The sequence below is a fragment of the Chelon labrosus genome (genome assembly GCF_963514085.1).
Source record: "Chelon labrosus genome assembly, chromosome: 8".
NCBI classification, from domain to species: Eukaryota; Metazoa; Chordata; class Actinopteri; order Mugiliformes; family Mugilidae; genus Chelon; species Chelon labrosus.
The window spans coordinates 17,972,055-17,990,100 of record NC_140358.1 but is presented as its reverse complement, the minus strand read 5'-3'; positions in this window follow the sequence as shown (position 1 = coordinate 17,990,100).

Sequence of the window (18,046 nt, the reverse complement as noted above, 5' to 3'; positions counted from 1 at the left end):
TATGGGGCATGTTTCACCCAATAGTAAATCGATATAGATCAAGAAAATACATCTGCACACATGCAAACAAATACCTTAATCAGTGCTGATTGCAAATCCTGCAGTCTACATCTTTTACAGCAGACAGCGGACTCTAAACGACTCGCCAACGGCTGCCATTCTGTTGTTAACCAATTTAATTCCGCAGCGCTCAGATGACTCGTATAACTGTGTTGCTGTTACTCATCTGTCCATCAAAGCAAAAAGCTGCACCAAATGATTTAATGGTTTTTGCCGGAGTATAATGAGTTCCGAGCAGAGGGGATCCTGACCGATTTTCTGCAAGAAAAAAAATCTGTAGTTGGTCTGGCTTCCAGGGTAGGGTTTTGGATTTTTTCTGTAAAACCAACACAGATGCCCTGGAAAATCAAATGTTTACTTTAACATTATGTTGATTTTACTTCTGCTGAAGTTCTTCTTTGGGACAGTTTTTTGGTGCCATCTCAAGGTCTTGGGCATGGGCCAGAGTATTTAAACTTGGCACGACACGCATCTCTGTGTGAGAACAGGTTTTGACCGGGAACAAAGTGTTGTATATCTGAATTTAACTTCTCTTATTTTTGTCCTTTACCAGGCTTTGAACATTGTTGGCCGGTCCACTGCTGCAAACCATTCTGTACCTGAGCCTTTCTTATTAAATCATCTTATTCAGTATCTTTTCTTAAGCGTGTGATTGTAAAGTTTCTATGATTTAGCCTTTCACAACCCTGCTTGCCTCAAATTGCAGCTGCAGGGACATAATAAAAAAAACATTTTGAATGGAACTGAACCTCAAATACCAAAGCCACATAAAACCCAAACTATCTGCAAGGTCAGATAACACCTATGGGGGTGAACTGACACTTTGATTAAACCACTTTAGATACAAAATACTGCAAATGAGCCCATTTGAAAGGTTAGGTGCTGCGCCTCGGCAGCCGTCAGCCCTGTCGAAATTTAATGCTGCAACCATCAAAGGGGAGGCAAATGCGTAAGAGTCGCATCGAAACAATAAAGAAAAGTGTTATCTGTTGCCAGCCCACATAGGCATGTCAAAATAGGATATATATTATTTATCAGCTCTCATGCGTTCTGTGGAAGGGAATGAAAACCAACATAAAGCCACTTCTAAGCCTAAAATGTTCCAACAGCAGGTGCCACATTTCATCCACAGCTTCGGTTGTTAGAAGGCAGCCCCAGGATTTGCCGTTGTTTCTTCTTACTTGTTTCTTTCTCTCCTCAAGTCTGCGGGGAAGCGAATGCAACACTGATTCGTACTGTAGCTACCTGTCTTCAAGCACTGTGACAGCAGCAGGATGATTGCAAGGGTGATTTGGTTCCAGAGAGTCTTGTTTATTGGCAACCACGTAGCCGAGCGTGTCTTCAAAACCTCTACAGAATAATTTATCAGTTTATGCAGCAGTATTCTCACAGAGATACGCTGCGGAACAAAGAGGCTGCAGCACTGGTGGGAGAAATGTCATAAGATTAGAGATATCCAGCCCCGGTCATACTGTGCGCAGCAGCGGGACTTCAGCCTCATTCGTTTTTTTGTGAGAAAATATTCTAATCTGAGTTAAACAGAATCGATCCACACATGCTGCTACAAACACTCATGGCTATTCTTTCCATAATCGTTCATTAATTATTTTTTTCTTACTTAAGATATCACATTTCATTAAAAAGGACCCTGCCCCTAATCCTAACAACAAAGCCACATAATGGGAAATGGCTAATGTCAAGTGATACTGCAACAAAGGGAAAGATTAAAGGATGAATCCCACTTTTTAGTGTGATATTCACACAGCTCTTTTGGTGAACCGTCTAAGAACCAGATTAAACTGGATCGCGAGCGGCAGCCCTCAGAGGGAACAAGACTAACTGTGGTATTCCAGCTTTAGCAGATGCTTTGAAAAAGACGCAAGAAAGCCTGTATGACAAAGAAAAGCGACAACATCTTTGTGCGTCCACGTCAGCTCTGCGATTCCTGCATCGCGCTTTAATGTGAACGGGTGCCAGTGCGCAAACAAGAACAAACCGGGGACCTGAGAAAACCGAACAATTCACATCCAGCTCCGAATCGCAGCGTTTCTGCTCACAGTTATTTGCGACGCGCTCCGAGATGACAAACAGAGCGCGCTGGATGTGACGGAACGGATTTTTATCTCGCAGAAAACAATAAGTGAAGAAAGAAGAAACTTGACTTGACTTAATCTGTGCACAACGCCCGGGGCTTGGTGTCCAACCTCAGGGGAGCCCCGGCAATCCCCTTGACGTTCTCTGGAGACCAGCAGGGAGAAATGTGCAACAGAATGGAAATCTCAACACTCTCAGCCCTCCCAGATTGCTATTGAAAGCACTTACAGTACACTGGGTAAGACAAGCAGCCAAGCATTGATAATGAGGGAAGGGGTGAGAGAAACAAAGCGTTGCTTGGGTAAAATGTGCAGGCAAATCTAAGGCAAGGGATTTTTTATTTACCCCTCGAGTCAGGTTGGGTATTAACCACCCCTTGGATGCAGCTGTGGCGACTCTGTGAAGGACTGTTATGTGGTAGGTGTGAGGGGCTTTTAGATGTGGGAGGACTAGGAGAAAGAAACCCCTTTAACAAATGTGCAATCATCTGCCACAGAAAAAGAATTAAACAGGGAAGGAGAGGACGGCATCCATAAAACAATTATCACAGACAGGCATGACATGCCTAGCAGGGCCGACTGCCTCCCCGGTGCTGGCAACAGGGGGGGGGGGTTTCGGAGGGAGTACGCTCTACAGATGACTACATTATTTATAGATGAAAGAGGATCCAAAACAGAGCGATCAATGCGCAGATGAGACCGGCCACCAAATGACTCAACCTGGGCGCTCGAGTGCACGGCAGAATGAGATGTGAGCACTGCAGAACGGGCAGGTGCACAGCTATTTTAATGGATCCCTTCCCCCTCCACCTCCCTCCTTTTTCCCTAAAACAAACCAGCTATTAAACGGCCACTTGTATAACCCTGATTGTCGGCGAAAAAAAAAAAAAAAACTCCAGCCATGCCCTCATTTGGGAGAACCGCTAAATGAGCCAGCATGACCGCCGAGGACTAACGAGCATTCGGGCCAGATCCATCAGAGCGGTTCGCGGCCTTGTTTCGGCGTTTGAACGCAATCCCGCGCACAAGCACCCTCGCAAGTCTTTCGTTATCGCCAAAGTGGCCCGCCGCGAAGCCAACGCGCCACGTGATGCGGACAGCTCGCCATGGAGGCGCCGAGGGATCGGAAGCGGGGGCCTCGGAGAGTACATTAACCAGCGCCGATCTGCCAAATACAGCAGCAATTTCACACCTGAGTGGATAAAAACATGACCATTCGTTTTTCGCCGGGTGACAGGAGAGACCTCGCGGCTCGATTTCAGCCATTTGGTGTGAGACATATGTTCCCCATCATTCAAGAGAGTGTTTGCAGCAGCTGGGGAAGATGTTACATTTATTCCATTATAGTTATCTAGTCTATTATTTCATTATTCCCTTTAATGGCTTGTTGTCTTACGAAGCTCCTCAGCGTTTCCGATGTCAAGTCACAGTTTAGGCTATAATGTTTCGTATGACTAGCTCCAATTAGCAAAGTGTAGGCAGGTAAATAGCAACAGCCTTCAGAGTGAAAATCCATTCGGTACTCTTCACGTGTCTTTTTATTTGGATAAAAATTAAATAAGAGTTCTTCAACAGCTTTGAGAAAACCCTTGTTAATGATCAAGGTTTCCTGGAGCCGTCACAACGACTTTAAGTCGCGCCGCCGTGCCAACAACATTCGCTCTAAGTGGTGCAGGGAAACCTCGTTTCTACAAGATTAAAGGGCATGTGTCAGGTCACATTGGAGTAATAGGCGACGCCGTTGTTTAGTTACACAGCCCTCACCACTATAACACGTCCAGGCTCCGTTTAAACTTGGAGTTTCTTCTTGTATACAACAATATCGACGTGCACCTGGTTCCTTCATGTGACTATTCTCCTGCTGTATTGGCAGTATTTGTATTTAACGTGACATGTTTTTAGTGATGACCACACTGTGCAGGTTGGACTGTAAATGTATCGCTGGATGGCTGCAATCTGTTGTTGTCCCCGGCTCTTTTCCTCATTTTTTTTTCTTATCAGGACCTCAGCAGTGCGAACTTCCAGTTGACACCACAGGAGAGGAGTTTTTAGATCCTTTGATGTGTGGTTTCTAGTGAACAAGGGCGAGTGTGATGTACATGCGAGAAAAGGCACCAATTAAAGAAGGTCCCACACTCCCAAGGAAGTCACACCATTATTTCTTTGAGACCCACTCAAACTCTGACAAAGGGCATGAATCAAACCCAAACCCTTAGGCGAGGGCAGGAAAAGGAAAATTGTGTGTGTGTGTGTGCGCCTTTGTGTGTGCACGTGTAGACTGTATCCGGCACAGGCGAGCTCTGAGTCAGGGCAGTAACAAACAAGATAAGACAGTCAGTGAAGGAAGAGAGTGGAAAATTTCAGGGATCTTCAACAAAGAGGAAGCCCTTGAGACAGACAAGGTGATACTGTAAGCCATACGGCGTGTGGGCTTGTTCACACCGAGCACTTCTGAGCCTGTTTATTTGAATTCTGAAGAGTTTATTCTTGTTAATTGGTTGTTTGAGAGGGTGTCAACAATGCCATTATTTGCTGTGTGCACCAAATAACTGCAACAAAGTTTGCTGGAAACCTCTCTTTCCTGTGCTGCCTTCGTTACCAGTCAGGATGCACGGCGGACCAAACTGCAGCACAAAAACAACCACTTAATGCCGTGAGCGTACGAATCCTGACATCCCACTTTTAAATGGTGGAAACCAAATATACAGAAATCCACAAAGCCTTGCGGTGATGTAAACAAGGTGAGCTGAAGCCCTGGTGTACCATTAACACTAGCTGAAAACATAGCAGCTCAATAGCAATGTAACCTTTTCTGGCATTGCTTAAAAATCCCTAATGTTGTGCTGGGCAGGTCGCCATCAGTAAAATGATGTAAATAAAAAATATATTCTGATGTAGGATGGGAGAGCCAACATAAACCTCTCCAGGAGGGGTAGGGAGTTGGCCTGTTGGGAACTGATTATGCCCCGACAAAAATCTATTTACGACAAAATGGAGTGGCTGTAAGACTTTTCAGGTGTATGCAAGTATGTTTTCTCTGGATCAGTTAAAGACGTAGCCTATAATGAAATCTAAATGACAAAATGGCGGAGTCTCGCTGTGCCAAGTTCGTACTGATACATATTTAAGATTAGCTTGACGTGGTTTTTGGACGTAGCTAACATCTGACAGCCGTTTCTGCAGATGTACGTCCCATGCGTGAAGTGCCCATCATTGTTGTATGCTCTTTGGTGCATTTTCTTTGTCTAAATCTCCAGACAGCATTAAAACGACCGATACTAGCTGACGTTTAGCCTGGAAGCTAGCCAGCCTACAAATGGTTTGTGTGGTAAAGTCGGTCTGGAGTCACTCTGTTGGGAACGGATTATACCCTGGCACTATCCTCCTGCATGCAGAGGTTTTTTTGTTTTTTTTTTCTGTAATGAAATCACAATGGCCTGTTACCAGACTCTGTCTACTCTGATTAGAATTTAATCTGCCTATGACCGGCCAGCTGACATTTACAACTTTCCCAATTAAAACAAAAGTTTCCTTAGCCTTTCTCCATTTCTTCCAGTTCTGTTTTCTGCAGTTGTTTTGGTGTATTATCTGCCCGTGTGTGTTTTTTTTACTACCTCTGCTTCCTCCACTTTGCTTATTACAACCATGGGTAACATAGCCTAAACCACCACCCAGCTGTTGCCGTCTATACAGAGTGTCTCTGCCTAACTCCTGGCTAATTCAAAGATGGGCACAGAGGTAGATTGTGAGTGGAGCTGAGGTGATAGACGGCCAGTGACGGTTGACTGTCACTCTAAGCAGCCCTGCCCTTAATCATGCATAGCTCGGTGTAAGGGTTGGTTATATAACTGTTATATAACAATTTAACTCGGAATCTAGCTACAGCAACCAAAAAAAAAAAAAACCCCACATGGTGTCTACGGGGATTGAATCTGCCCAACTTCTGGCTAATTCCCTCAAGTGGACAAGGAACTAAAACATTTAAAACATTTCAAATGTTCCCTTCAAATGACCTTGATAATTATACCGACAGCTAGTGTAGCTTTGATCTCTTTCGCTTTATTTAGCACAGGGCACATCCACTCTCAGTAGTACTCTCTGTACACTACATGGTGTAACGCTACGATGCATTAGCTCCACATCTTCCATCATGAGTGCTGCAAGGTAGGCACGGGCTTAGATGTTCGCCCATATATGACCATTAGCCTAACACTGACCAAAAAGGGAAAATGTTCGACATCTTGTCATGACATCTACAAACACACATGCAACCCTATATACTGTACATACACCGATCAGGCATAACATTATGACCACCTTCCTAATATTGTGTAGGTCTCCCTTGTGCCTCCAAAACAGTTGTGACTCATCAGAGAATGGACATGGACCTTCTGAGGGTGTCCTGTGGTGTCTGGCAACACAGCGTCATTAATGGGGGCCTTTGGGTCCTATGGGTTGAGGGGAGGGGCCACTGTGGATCAGGTTTGTTCCAGTGAATCCCACAGATACTTGATCAGTTTGGGATCTAGTGAATTTGGTGTCCAGGTCAACACCTTGTGCTGTTTTTTTTATGTTTTTTTGAGTTCTTCCTAAACCGTTTGTGTGTGTGTTCCTGCGTCAGGCTGCTGCCATCAAGGAGTGATGGGGTGGGGGTGCCTGGTCTGGTCCAGGTGGGTGGTTCCCGGCAGAACATTGTATTGTCACAAGTTAGTGAATGTTATTTACTTCTCCCGTCAGCGGTTTTAATGTTGTGGCTGATAACACGTCATACAGTTTGTTCATCAATAGTTCATCAAGTTCCCTTTGACGTTTCACCTCCACGCCACAGTGACAGTTACCACAGTGTCCAGGGCTGTGGAGACCTAAATGAACCTTTCACCTTTCCACTGATGACTCCTTCAAGCCAGATCACTGCTTCAATGCGGACAAGAACTGATACACAGGAAACCCTCACCTAACTGCCACCTTCTGCACAAATCACAAGGTACCTCTGGGATTTCCCGATGAAAGCATGATGACAGGTTACAATAGCAATCGAGGTTTCATAAATTAAAAATGCGAACTTTCTGTGAGAGCCCGGTTTATAATAAATAATATATAACAGAATCCACCTGTGTTCCCCATTTACTCCTGTACACTAAGGCAACTAAACTCTGACTGACACTAAGACAAGAGAGCACTATTGGAAACATTACACAACAACTGTGTGGAGTTGCAGAGGAAAAACGCAAATAGCGATTCTGGTACTTACCTACTATCCCAATTCAGGGATAAACGGTCGCAGTAAACGTGTGTAATACGTCGTCTTATTCACAGTTTTGTGTGTAAAAGCGTTCTGAGGCTCATCAGCTGAGAGGAGAGTGTCACTAGTTGTCAGAGAGCCCAGAATTCAAAGTGGCTTTCCTCCAGACGGTGCTGCATGGTTGTGCAGAAAGAAATCACAATAGCTTAAACCATAATGAAACAATGTACCCTCTGTATTTTACATGAAGTTACAAGTCGCTGAAGTCAATTTTAATGACTTAACTTCTTCCCTAAAGACCTTAAATCAGCGTATCACGAGGGGGAGATGGGGTTTTAAGAGACACGGCCGCATAGAAATTCACAACAATACAGCAAACGGCTCATTTTACTTCATACTTCTCCGAGTTTAAAAGGATAAATGGAGGAAAAATAATGACATTTTTCTAAACCTCTCAAACGGAAGAGGTTTAGCAATTGCTAAGTTACGGTTGCTATGGTACAGAATAATTAGAGAGTGTGTGTGCTCGAGGGTGTGACTCAGCACTATCAGTGTACGAATGGGAGCCAGTGAATAAACATTAAGAGGATGTGAAATAAAGCATTGTTTATGCAGCTGCCTCCGTCGAGTAAGTAGCCTATGCCAGCATCTCAATTCTATTCCTGTTCTTCAAGACTGTCCAAGGAAGAGGGAAGCAGAAAGAGCAGAAACCAGCTTTTATGGCTGCTTATATAAATGCAGATGAGGAGTCCAGAGCCCTTAAATGTGTTAAAAAGTGAGTAGCTACACGAGAAAGATAAGATGCAGGGGTTTGTGCTTTGAGCTGCGAGAACGCAGTGATCTGTTCGCAGTGTTGGTATATTTAGCAGAGATTAAAAACCATGTGATGCAACAGCAACACAAATGCTTGAAAGACGCACTTTCTGTTTAGTGATTTTGTAAGGTGCTGTGTGTAATTCACTGAAAAGAGGACAAGCTGATTCTACACAGTGGCAGGTAACACTAGAAGATGACTCATTCGGTTCTTCTACTACAGAGCTGGCTCATACCTCCTCCTGATGTGGTTCGATTTGACTGACTATTACAGTCTCCATACATGTCACTTATATGAAGACAGACCTTAATTTCCTGAGCTACATCCTCTTTAACGTACCCTTTTCATTTTAGGATGAATATCCTCTATAGCATTACATTTCATTTAATGGTATGTGAGAATTTATGCCCCTGAGGAGTTTCACACTAGAGCTATGTAATAACCACACAGTGAAAAAGCGACTCAAGCATCCATCATTCCCTACTCTCCTATGATCCAGTTTAAACACTACTGGGCTTTGGCAGCAAAGCTGCAATAAAAGCAACTTGACATTGTACACGGTCACATGATTCCCTGTCTAAAATGCTCTCCCTGTGAGAGCCGAGGCCGAAGAGGGATAAATCTGCATGAGCATCGTAAACATATAAACAACGGAAATCACACGAGCCGGCGTTTGAGGTAGTTCCGTCCATATCTGCTCAGGGTCATCCTCGAGAAAAGCACCATGTACTTTAGCAGAGGCAAATGGAGATCTACTGGTGCATGACCGGATCAATAAGTGAGACACGGACTCTAGGTTGGGGTGTAAGAGATTTCTTTGTATTTATCTATCTAATTCTACCAGCAGCAACCGATGCGTCAATGTCAGTCTGCTACTGGAAGGCTCCGAAAGAGTCAGACTCAGCCAGTTCCAGGTCACATGGGGTGATGCGCTGGACTGCAAAACTCTCTGAGCAGGACGAGAGAGAAGCGCCAGAGGCAGTGTGTTGCAAATCCTCGGATTACAGCCGGGCGGAGAAGCTAATTGGCCAGTAGTGTGTTTTTAAGTCTATCCTGCTGATGATTTAACTCCTTCATTAATTGGCGCCAGGATGTGTGCATCCTCTGCTGTGGCAAGCAGCTGAAACTAAAGTGTCCATGGAACACGGCGTGCTCGCCCACAGCGGAGCTCATTTCAGGAAATCTCAGGGAGAGGCTCGCATTGTGTGCTGCAGCAGAACTCTTAAACTGAACCGCCGTCCTCTGAGCAAACACTTCACGTGTGGCCGTTGGTACACGAGACGAGAAACAGACAAGCGCCGGTTAAATTGTGAGCGACGAGTCTAGTGGGAAATTTGGATCCTCATATCCAGGTTTTAATATGCAGGTTTGGTTGCAGTGATGGAACAACTAACCGTCAGTATAGTGAGACATTTTAACAAGGAGCTCAGGACCAATTATTAACTGAACAGATGTTGCGTTTTTTATTTCAGGGCACGGTTGTCATGTCAACCAACAGAACTCAAAGGAACTCATCTGTTTCATTTTTCAGGCCGACGCTTAGTGAGGGACAAGCTAATAAGCTTTTGGGATGTACTGCCTTACAGTTCCCCAGGAGACGCCTATTTTAAGGTGTTTTTCGACGGAAACGGCAGACGCCTGATTAAAAGAAGAGAAACAGAGACAACGAGCGCGTGTCTGTCCATGAAGGAACACAATGTAGGCGTTTCGGGACATATTTGGACTTCTTCGAACATACAGGAGGCAGAGGCGGGCCGCTGGCCGGAGTTACTGCAGGTCAATTAACCCGAGATTTTTGCAGTCGTGAGCGCCGAGTTCAGCACAACATCACTGATGATGTGCAGTGACGGCTGCCAGTGCAGCTGTCGCACTAAACACCAGCGTATTTCAGGTGGCCGCTGGCCGTCCATGGCCGACTGCGTCAAAACATCACGCTTTACGAAAACACTACCATACCTCACTAAAGGGTCATTTAAAACAGATCAAACCAGATGGCATTAAAGTAAATGTATTCAAAGATGAAGCCATCCGTTTGCTGGTATATACATACCGTCATAAGGCCGCGACTTTATGTCAAAAATAAAGATGCATTTATGCAAATGGTTGCTTCGTGTAACGTTTAATCCGACCTGGTGCCTGGATCCTTATCACATATTCATGGGGCCACTCAGCATGCTATGAAGTATTTACGGCCCTTTGTAAAGCATTCTACATACTGGAGCACTTCAAGTTAGTTGCACAGCCCGGGGCAAGAGCAAAAGCAGGAGGCCGCTGCAGATGTCACAGACTCATTCATTACCAAATCCAAAAATCACTGCTGCCGCTAAAAAAAAAAACAGCGTGTGCTTTTCACTTTGCTGCACACCTATTACTTTGCGCTCTTCCCGTCTGGGCAAAAAAAATCTATAGGGCAACAAAAATTACCCGCACGCAAATGCTTGAGTGTTTCTCCGAAGCGTTTAAGGCTTGATGTATGCTATTATAAAAGCAGTGTGACGGCGGCTGCGGTGTCAGCATTTTGCTGTGCAGCCGGCTGACGGTGGTGCTGGGGGCGGGCGGGGCGGGGGCCTGATTGAGCACTGGGTGACGGAGGATATGACAAGACAGAGAATATTGAATTATAACGCATCTGTGTGTTAAGAGACATTGGTCAGATTATAATGACTCCCTAGAGATAACTTTTATTTAACATAGTGGCATTTGTACATATCAGATTTATTTGTTAAGCCTTGCATGGATTTACAGATCCTTTGGCACGACATGGACATGTGATATATACTTATCAGGCATAACATTATGACCACCTTCCTAATATTATGTAGGTCTCTCTTGTGCCTCCAAAACAGCTGTGACTCATCAGAGAATGGACATGGGCCTTCTGAGGGTGTGACAGGATGTTGTTAGTGGAGATCTTTGGGTCCTATGGGTTGAGGGGAGGGGCCTCTGTGGATCATCCCACAGATACTTGATCAGTTTGGGATCTAGTGAATTTGGAGGCCAGGTCAATACCTTGTGCTATTTTTCATGTCCACATCCTAAACAGTTTTTGTGAGTGTGTCTGTGTCAGGCTGCATCCTGCTGGGGATGGCTGCTGCCATCAAGGAGTGTCATTGCTATGGGGTGGAGGTGCCTGATCTGGTCTAGGTGGGTGCTACATGCCCAAGTATGGGGATGGCTGCTGCCATCAAGGTAGCGATGGAAAAGTATGGGTCTTTTCAAAGATTCCGCTCTTTTGGCTCGGCTCCCTCAGAAGAGCCGACTCTTACGGCTCCCAAACGGCTCTTCATTTAGTTTCACTCGGAGCCTTCCACTCTATCCTAATATTAGCGATTATGAATAGTTTGTGTGTCTGTGAGCAATTTTTCTCTCGCTCTTCAGTCTTTTTTTTACTATTGTTTAACATGTTAATCAAAGCCTCAAATGAACAACAGAACCACAGCCAACGAATTAAATAAATACAGCCTTTGCAATCAGAAATAAATTTCCCAGCAGAGCACTGCATTGTCACGAGACGGTCAATGTTGTTTACTTCTCCTGTCAGTGGTTTTAATGTTGTGGCCGATCGGTGCAATCAGCTGTATCACATTGTGCTTAAAAAAATAATAAAATCCCACGTGGACACTTTTAAAGACAGAGTACACTGTATGTTCTGCAGCATCATCCATAAACAAGTGTGAAGATGTTCTAATGAGGCTGAATCACGCCGTAATGTATGACTTCATCCTAAGCTTATGTCTGCGGCACGGAGTCAGTCTCTAACAGGATTGGACTGCCTGTGTCTGCATGATGCCATGACAAGTTCACTCAACCCTTAGACAAATTTAATAGCACTCCCTCCCTCCCTCCCTCCACTCCTCCCTCCCTCCATTCTCATGCTGAACTGGCGTCCATATTACAGAGCCGTCGAGAAAAACACGCAGCAATCAAGGCTAGAAGGCAGACGCTCCTGAGGCGCCGTTCCAAAACAAGAGCCTCATCTTTGCATTGTTCTGCGCCCCGCTTCACCAGATATACATACAGACAATCACTCTGATTGTCTCACTTACCCTGCAGACGGTTACTACGAATGAAGAGGGCGGAGGGGTTAGCCTTTCAAATTCAAATTTAATGTTAGGGGCGGTTCTCTCATGCAAGATAAATACTCCCTTTCTAATAAATACGGCTTCTCGAGTGTGCATGATGACTGAAATCAGGCGTGGAGAAGAGTAGCAGGTCGCGTTGTAAGGCTGAGTCGAGTTCACGGCACAGTCGCCATGGAGAAATTATTTAACATCACTTTTAATTAAGTCAGCGTACACAGCAGCTCATTACAATGGGGAGGTTGATTTACTCCGCGTGTCTCGAGCTCGGTTCAGTCCAGCGGCGTTTATGCCCGTGTCCATTCAGGCTCGCCCCCCCCCCCCCGCTCGCTGGTGTCACCGCGGGCCGACTAACAGCACAACACACGGTGACAGCAGTAATATGGGAAGTGACAGGAGAATAAGAACAAGAAAGGCAGCGGTCTTTGCGATGCATTAGTGGAAATGACCTCCTTAGAGATAGAAGGTAAAGGCAGGCGTACGCATCTTGTTCATGCATTGTTTTGTTTTTTTTCTTCCTTGAAGGTTAAACCTGCCCTTCATGGACTTAATTCATTCTTAATGCAGCAGCCTGCGCCTCTTGATTACGTGGTCAAACGAGGACGATGCACACAACGCACAGCAAGTGAGAAACTCTTTCCTGCATGAGAGGATTAGTGGACGGACACTGGAGAAGTGCAAAACAAAGAGGTTGCGGTCGGAGATACGAATCGACGCACGCCACCGTGTTCAGCTTCACCTTACCTGGTAGGTGAGATAGCAAAGGTACATAAATTCTGATTTAAATTAGCGTACGCGGCGTTGATTGCGATTTAACATCCGTGTCTTGTACCTGGAAATGGAATTACACCTGTATTATTTATCTGCTAAACGTAGCTTACACACGCTCAGAGCTTAACATTAATGGAAATCCATGTCGTTTAGTTTCATCGCTGCGTACAACTTGCTTATACGCTGGAAAACAGTGTTGCCATAGCAGCCATTAGCACCTGCTCCGGAGGTGTCTTTATTGAGTTCTTGCCTGAAACAGCAAACTCCCAACCTAGAGTCAGACAAAACTCACGGCAATGGTCCAAATGGGCGGCGAAGATGCTCTTCGTTGCGCTGCTGTGGTTGGTTATTGTGTTAGCGCTCTGTTGAAAGATCTCCCAAACTTTGCCGATCAGGTTTGGGACATTTCGGTCACTTTTAGGATGCTAGGAAGCAGAAGCTGCCATAATTTGGGATCAACATACATCCTGCTACTCATTCAAGCATTCATTTTAGAATTCAACATTGTTGCAGCCATACTCTAGACACTGAGCTTCTTTTTTATTTAGAAAATCAGAAACTTTTCCTAGACATTTAACTTCTGCCAGATGGTGCAGACAACTCACAGTTGCTGTAGACTACTCCCATCACAACAGTTGCTCAAAACAATCATTGCAGGTAGGCTGATGATAAACACATCTCTGCAGATACGCCCTCGCAGGAACGTCCAGATTTAAAGCCATTTAAACTCTGATTGAAAGCGCCGCTACACTGCAAAACACAGAGAGACTTATCTGCTGCTGATTAGCCTTATCAGCATTGTGTGAACTCGTTCGGCGAGGGCTCGAATGCAACAGCCGTTTGTTTATATGCAACGGCCTGGCTTTAATTATTCATCCATCAGGCGCAGACCAAACAGTCACCATAGCCACCGTCGCCCCGGTTGCCCGTGCCCACTTGCTAACACAGCTGGAAATGGCTTGTCCAATTTGTGCTGCTGCCGCAGTCCAATTTACGCTAGAGGAACTTTATCTGCACATAATTCACGTCCGCGCCGCGGCGAGGTCGCGCTCGTTTCGCTGAATTTCGCGGGGGCCCTTTGGAAGCACTGGCGTTTTGTTCATTAAATGTTGAAACACACATAATGCAGTAACTCCTCACCTGAGGGCTGCCTTAGCCGCTCGCATTCGGTTGCAGATAATTTAGGCCAACGCAGCAAAATAGCTGTTTGTGCGCAGCAGCTGGCCGCGAAAGCGCCCGTCAGTGTGAAAAATACGGAATGCACAATACGAGGGAGCAGATACGGTTGAGAAGCGGAGGGGATTAATAAGTGAAAAATAAGCCGCGTGCTTTGCAGCTGGAGACGCTGTTGCACGTTATGATAATTAAGACGCGACGCCAGTGGCGCGCTGCATCACCGAACAATTAGTGATCTACGTCTTGACCGTACCACTCCATCACTCCCAACTCTGGCTCCCCTCAAACTAATACTACTCTGATAAAGTGGACGGCTTGCATATTCCTGGCTGAACGTCGCAACTTTCACAGGTAACCATGGTGACAGAGGCAACTACTGCCCGATTGGTAAATCATCTCTTTCCGAGAGGGAGATCACAATGCTGCTCTCCCCTCTGGTGTAGTAATAACTACGCGGCGTGGCTGTCTTTTCATCTGCACTCTGTAGTATATTAGCTAGACCCCGCTGCCTGTCTACAAAGGCGATCTGGTCCTGCTGTGTGCTGGCCTTTGTTTCACCAGCAGACAACTCGCTGCCCCCTCACCCCACCCCGCCCCGCCCCGGCCCCCCACGAGCAAAAACATACATTCTTTTGTGGTCCGGCTGACTCTCGATCTAATTAGCCACAAATCACGGAGTGCATTTGAAAATCATCACGACCCTCACCTATAAAGAACACCAATAAAAATGAGCAGGTCTTCGATTAAAGCATTTAAAGCCCATATGTAGAGTGGGGAAGCAGGGTACATTAAGTGATTGTAGTGGATTTTGTATTGACATGGTGCTATGAAGAGAGAGAGAGAGGAACACAAGCACACCCTCCCACACAATGCTGCAACCATGAACTATGAGGTCTATGGTGTCTCTGCTAAATTACTCCGTCAAACCATCAGGCAGTGCTGGCCTATTTGCCACTCAAAAACAACTCTCAAAGCATTTTTATTTTTTGCCATCCTTTCAACTTTTCAAGGTCCAGAAAAACATTTCTACTTTAAAGATGAGGCATCATTCAGAATTCTGTTTTGCTCTCCAAATTAACATTTCTATGTTTGTTTGTTTTTGAACTGTGCCGGGACATCTTTTCCACGCTTTCAGCACACGGCAACAAGATTACCCAACGGTGGTATAATCGACAGGTTCGGGAGCATGTTTCCTAACGTGATACGTCTGAACGGCGTTCGCTCCGGGCCGCGTTTCAGGGATCTCTGGAATCCTCTTGACCCCGCGCGATGTGCGCGAAGGCCGCTGCTAAACAAATAACCGCGCCGCTTCACAGCCTGTTAGCACAGAGGAAGACGCGCGGGACACATTCCCCTCAGTCTCCAAATGCGGCGAATATGTCCGGCTATTTGATTAATGCTGCAGCTGGGAGCGAGATCTAATTGTAAAAGCAGGATAAACACTTACTCAGAGAAAGGAAACCGTGCAAATCAGACCACTCCCCAGAGTATTGAGGAAGGAAATTGGTTTAAGGATGAGACACAAGGCTTGCGTACCAATGCGGAGCCTGTCACCCCGTCTCCTGCTCTCTCTATCCAACCCTCTCCACCCTCACTGCGGCACCTTTGATTCAAATTTTCACTAACAATTGGGAATGTGACACAGCTCTTTTCCTTTCTCCCTCATCTTTGTGTTAGCTATGCTTGTCCGGCGAGCGCACAGTCAGATCCTTGGAGCTGATTGTAACTGATGACTTGAGAAGATATAAATCACACCTGAATTGCAGCCCTGAGATGTCAGCCATTAAAATACAGTGCCAGCTAAAGTGGGTACCCGGAATACATATGAGATGATTGGTAGTCAGCAACGCTGTGCGACACTGCTGGATTACCTTATGCAAAGGTGTTCGATGGAATATTTTATACCTGGGTCTGTTTAAATAGCTGTCAAGGTGTATTTCAAGTAAGGGAATCTCAGCACCTGGAGTGAGGAGAACATGTATATATACATATATATATATTTCAAGCAAGGTGAGGTTATAGAATCCGCTTCCACGCGGCAGATCGAACAAGTTTGGCTCGAGACGCCGGATTTAGATGCAAATAATCCGTTGGCCTTGACTGAAGACAACACCGTGTCAGGAGGGGAAACCTGATAGCCACAAATCACTCGAGTCCAAAGTCAATTAAAGAGCCGGCTAAAAAGCATTTTACATCTAATTACATCCCACAAATCGTCCCGGACAGCACACACATGTTCGCCACGGCCATTTATTTTGCAATACGGTGACAGCACAAGCCCTGCACTGCAAGGCTTACGGTATTAGGCTTATTCTTTTTCCTCGACCCAGCCCAAAAGCTTTCGTTGTAAAGAGGAGTTTTTAACATAATTACTTATGTCTGTGCCGCTGCTGATTCTATTACTTTTTACTGCCTTTTTTTTTTTTTGTGATTCCATGGGAGCTGATTATAAAAGTGACTTTAAATGAAAAGATAGTGCTCTTCTTAATGCTGGCACCGATTCACTGGATTACATAGCCCCAGACTCTACAGCGTTTTCATACACCACAACTGCGGGAATAAATACCCAGGGCCCTACACTCTCATTAGAAAAGGGTTATTTTAGGATATGGATACTATGTCTGAAGAGCCCTGAAAAGATGAAGCCGTAAAATTGTGTTCAGTCACGGGCTTGCCTTTATATCCACTCCTCTCAGGCATTAGTTGCAGTGCTGTCTGTAATGCTAAACTCCGTCTTGGTCTTTGGCTAGCGTGGCTCACCACTGGCAGACTCCAGCCCATAAAAACACTGGCCCATAAGACTCAGCAGTCACAGTAAAAAGCTCCAACCAGCCAACGTGGGAGGAATTTGAAAGTTTATGAGATGAACGCTGCAGAGATCGAAAGCCCCATGCCACATCACTAATTACACCTCGACAAAGAATGGCAAAATGAACCCCCCCCAAAGGAGAATGCTTACATTAAGCATGGTAAATGGGTTACTGTGCTACTATAAACCTGACACGGCTGGCCGATATACAGTACAGCGCGGTGACTTACAGCGGCTACCATCTCTCCTGTTGATAATTAATGTTTTCACAAATTCACAGCTCTCTCTGCCTGTAGCTGTGGCTTCAGGAGGCTTCTGAAAGCCTTTTCATTTTCCAGACAGCTGGTGGCAAAAAGAAAAAAAATATATATATATTGTTATTAATGTGAAGATGTCATTATTAATGGCGCTCCACAAAGGTTAAACTCATAAGGTCAAGGGAACCGATGGAAGACCTTGAAACAGGATTAAAATCAGCCCATTTACTTCCAAGTTTTGACTTTGCTCAGTAACCTCTATCATTTGTTAAACAGAGGAGTGATATTTCATTGTCTGTGCTGTCACTGCTAAGTGGCTCATTTGAATAAACAGACTATGATTAAAAAAAAAAAAAAAAACTTGTGAGGTTTGATGTGGTTTGCACATCTGAAACCTTCACCTGTTTAGCTAGCTAAGAACCAGATAAAAGAGCCACGATATGAATGAATATACCTTACTTTCAAGTGCTGGCAAAACACTTTCACACAATGCTGATCAAACTAATCAGCGGCAGATGCATTTCTTTATATTTTGCAGTCCGGAGCCCGCACTAACATTTTAAAATTCTGTTTGTCCAAAACCCACAGAGAGACCGTCACAGAGGACGAATAAAAACATCTAAAAATCTGAACTAGTTCATTAACGGATTGGGGGGAAAAAAAGAAGAAGAAGAAGAAGAAGGGTCATTCATTACCACTGTAGTCAATGAATTGACCGATAGTGACAAGAAGACTCAGTTGGAGG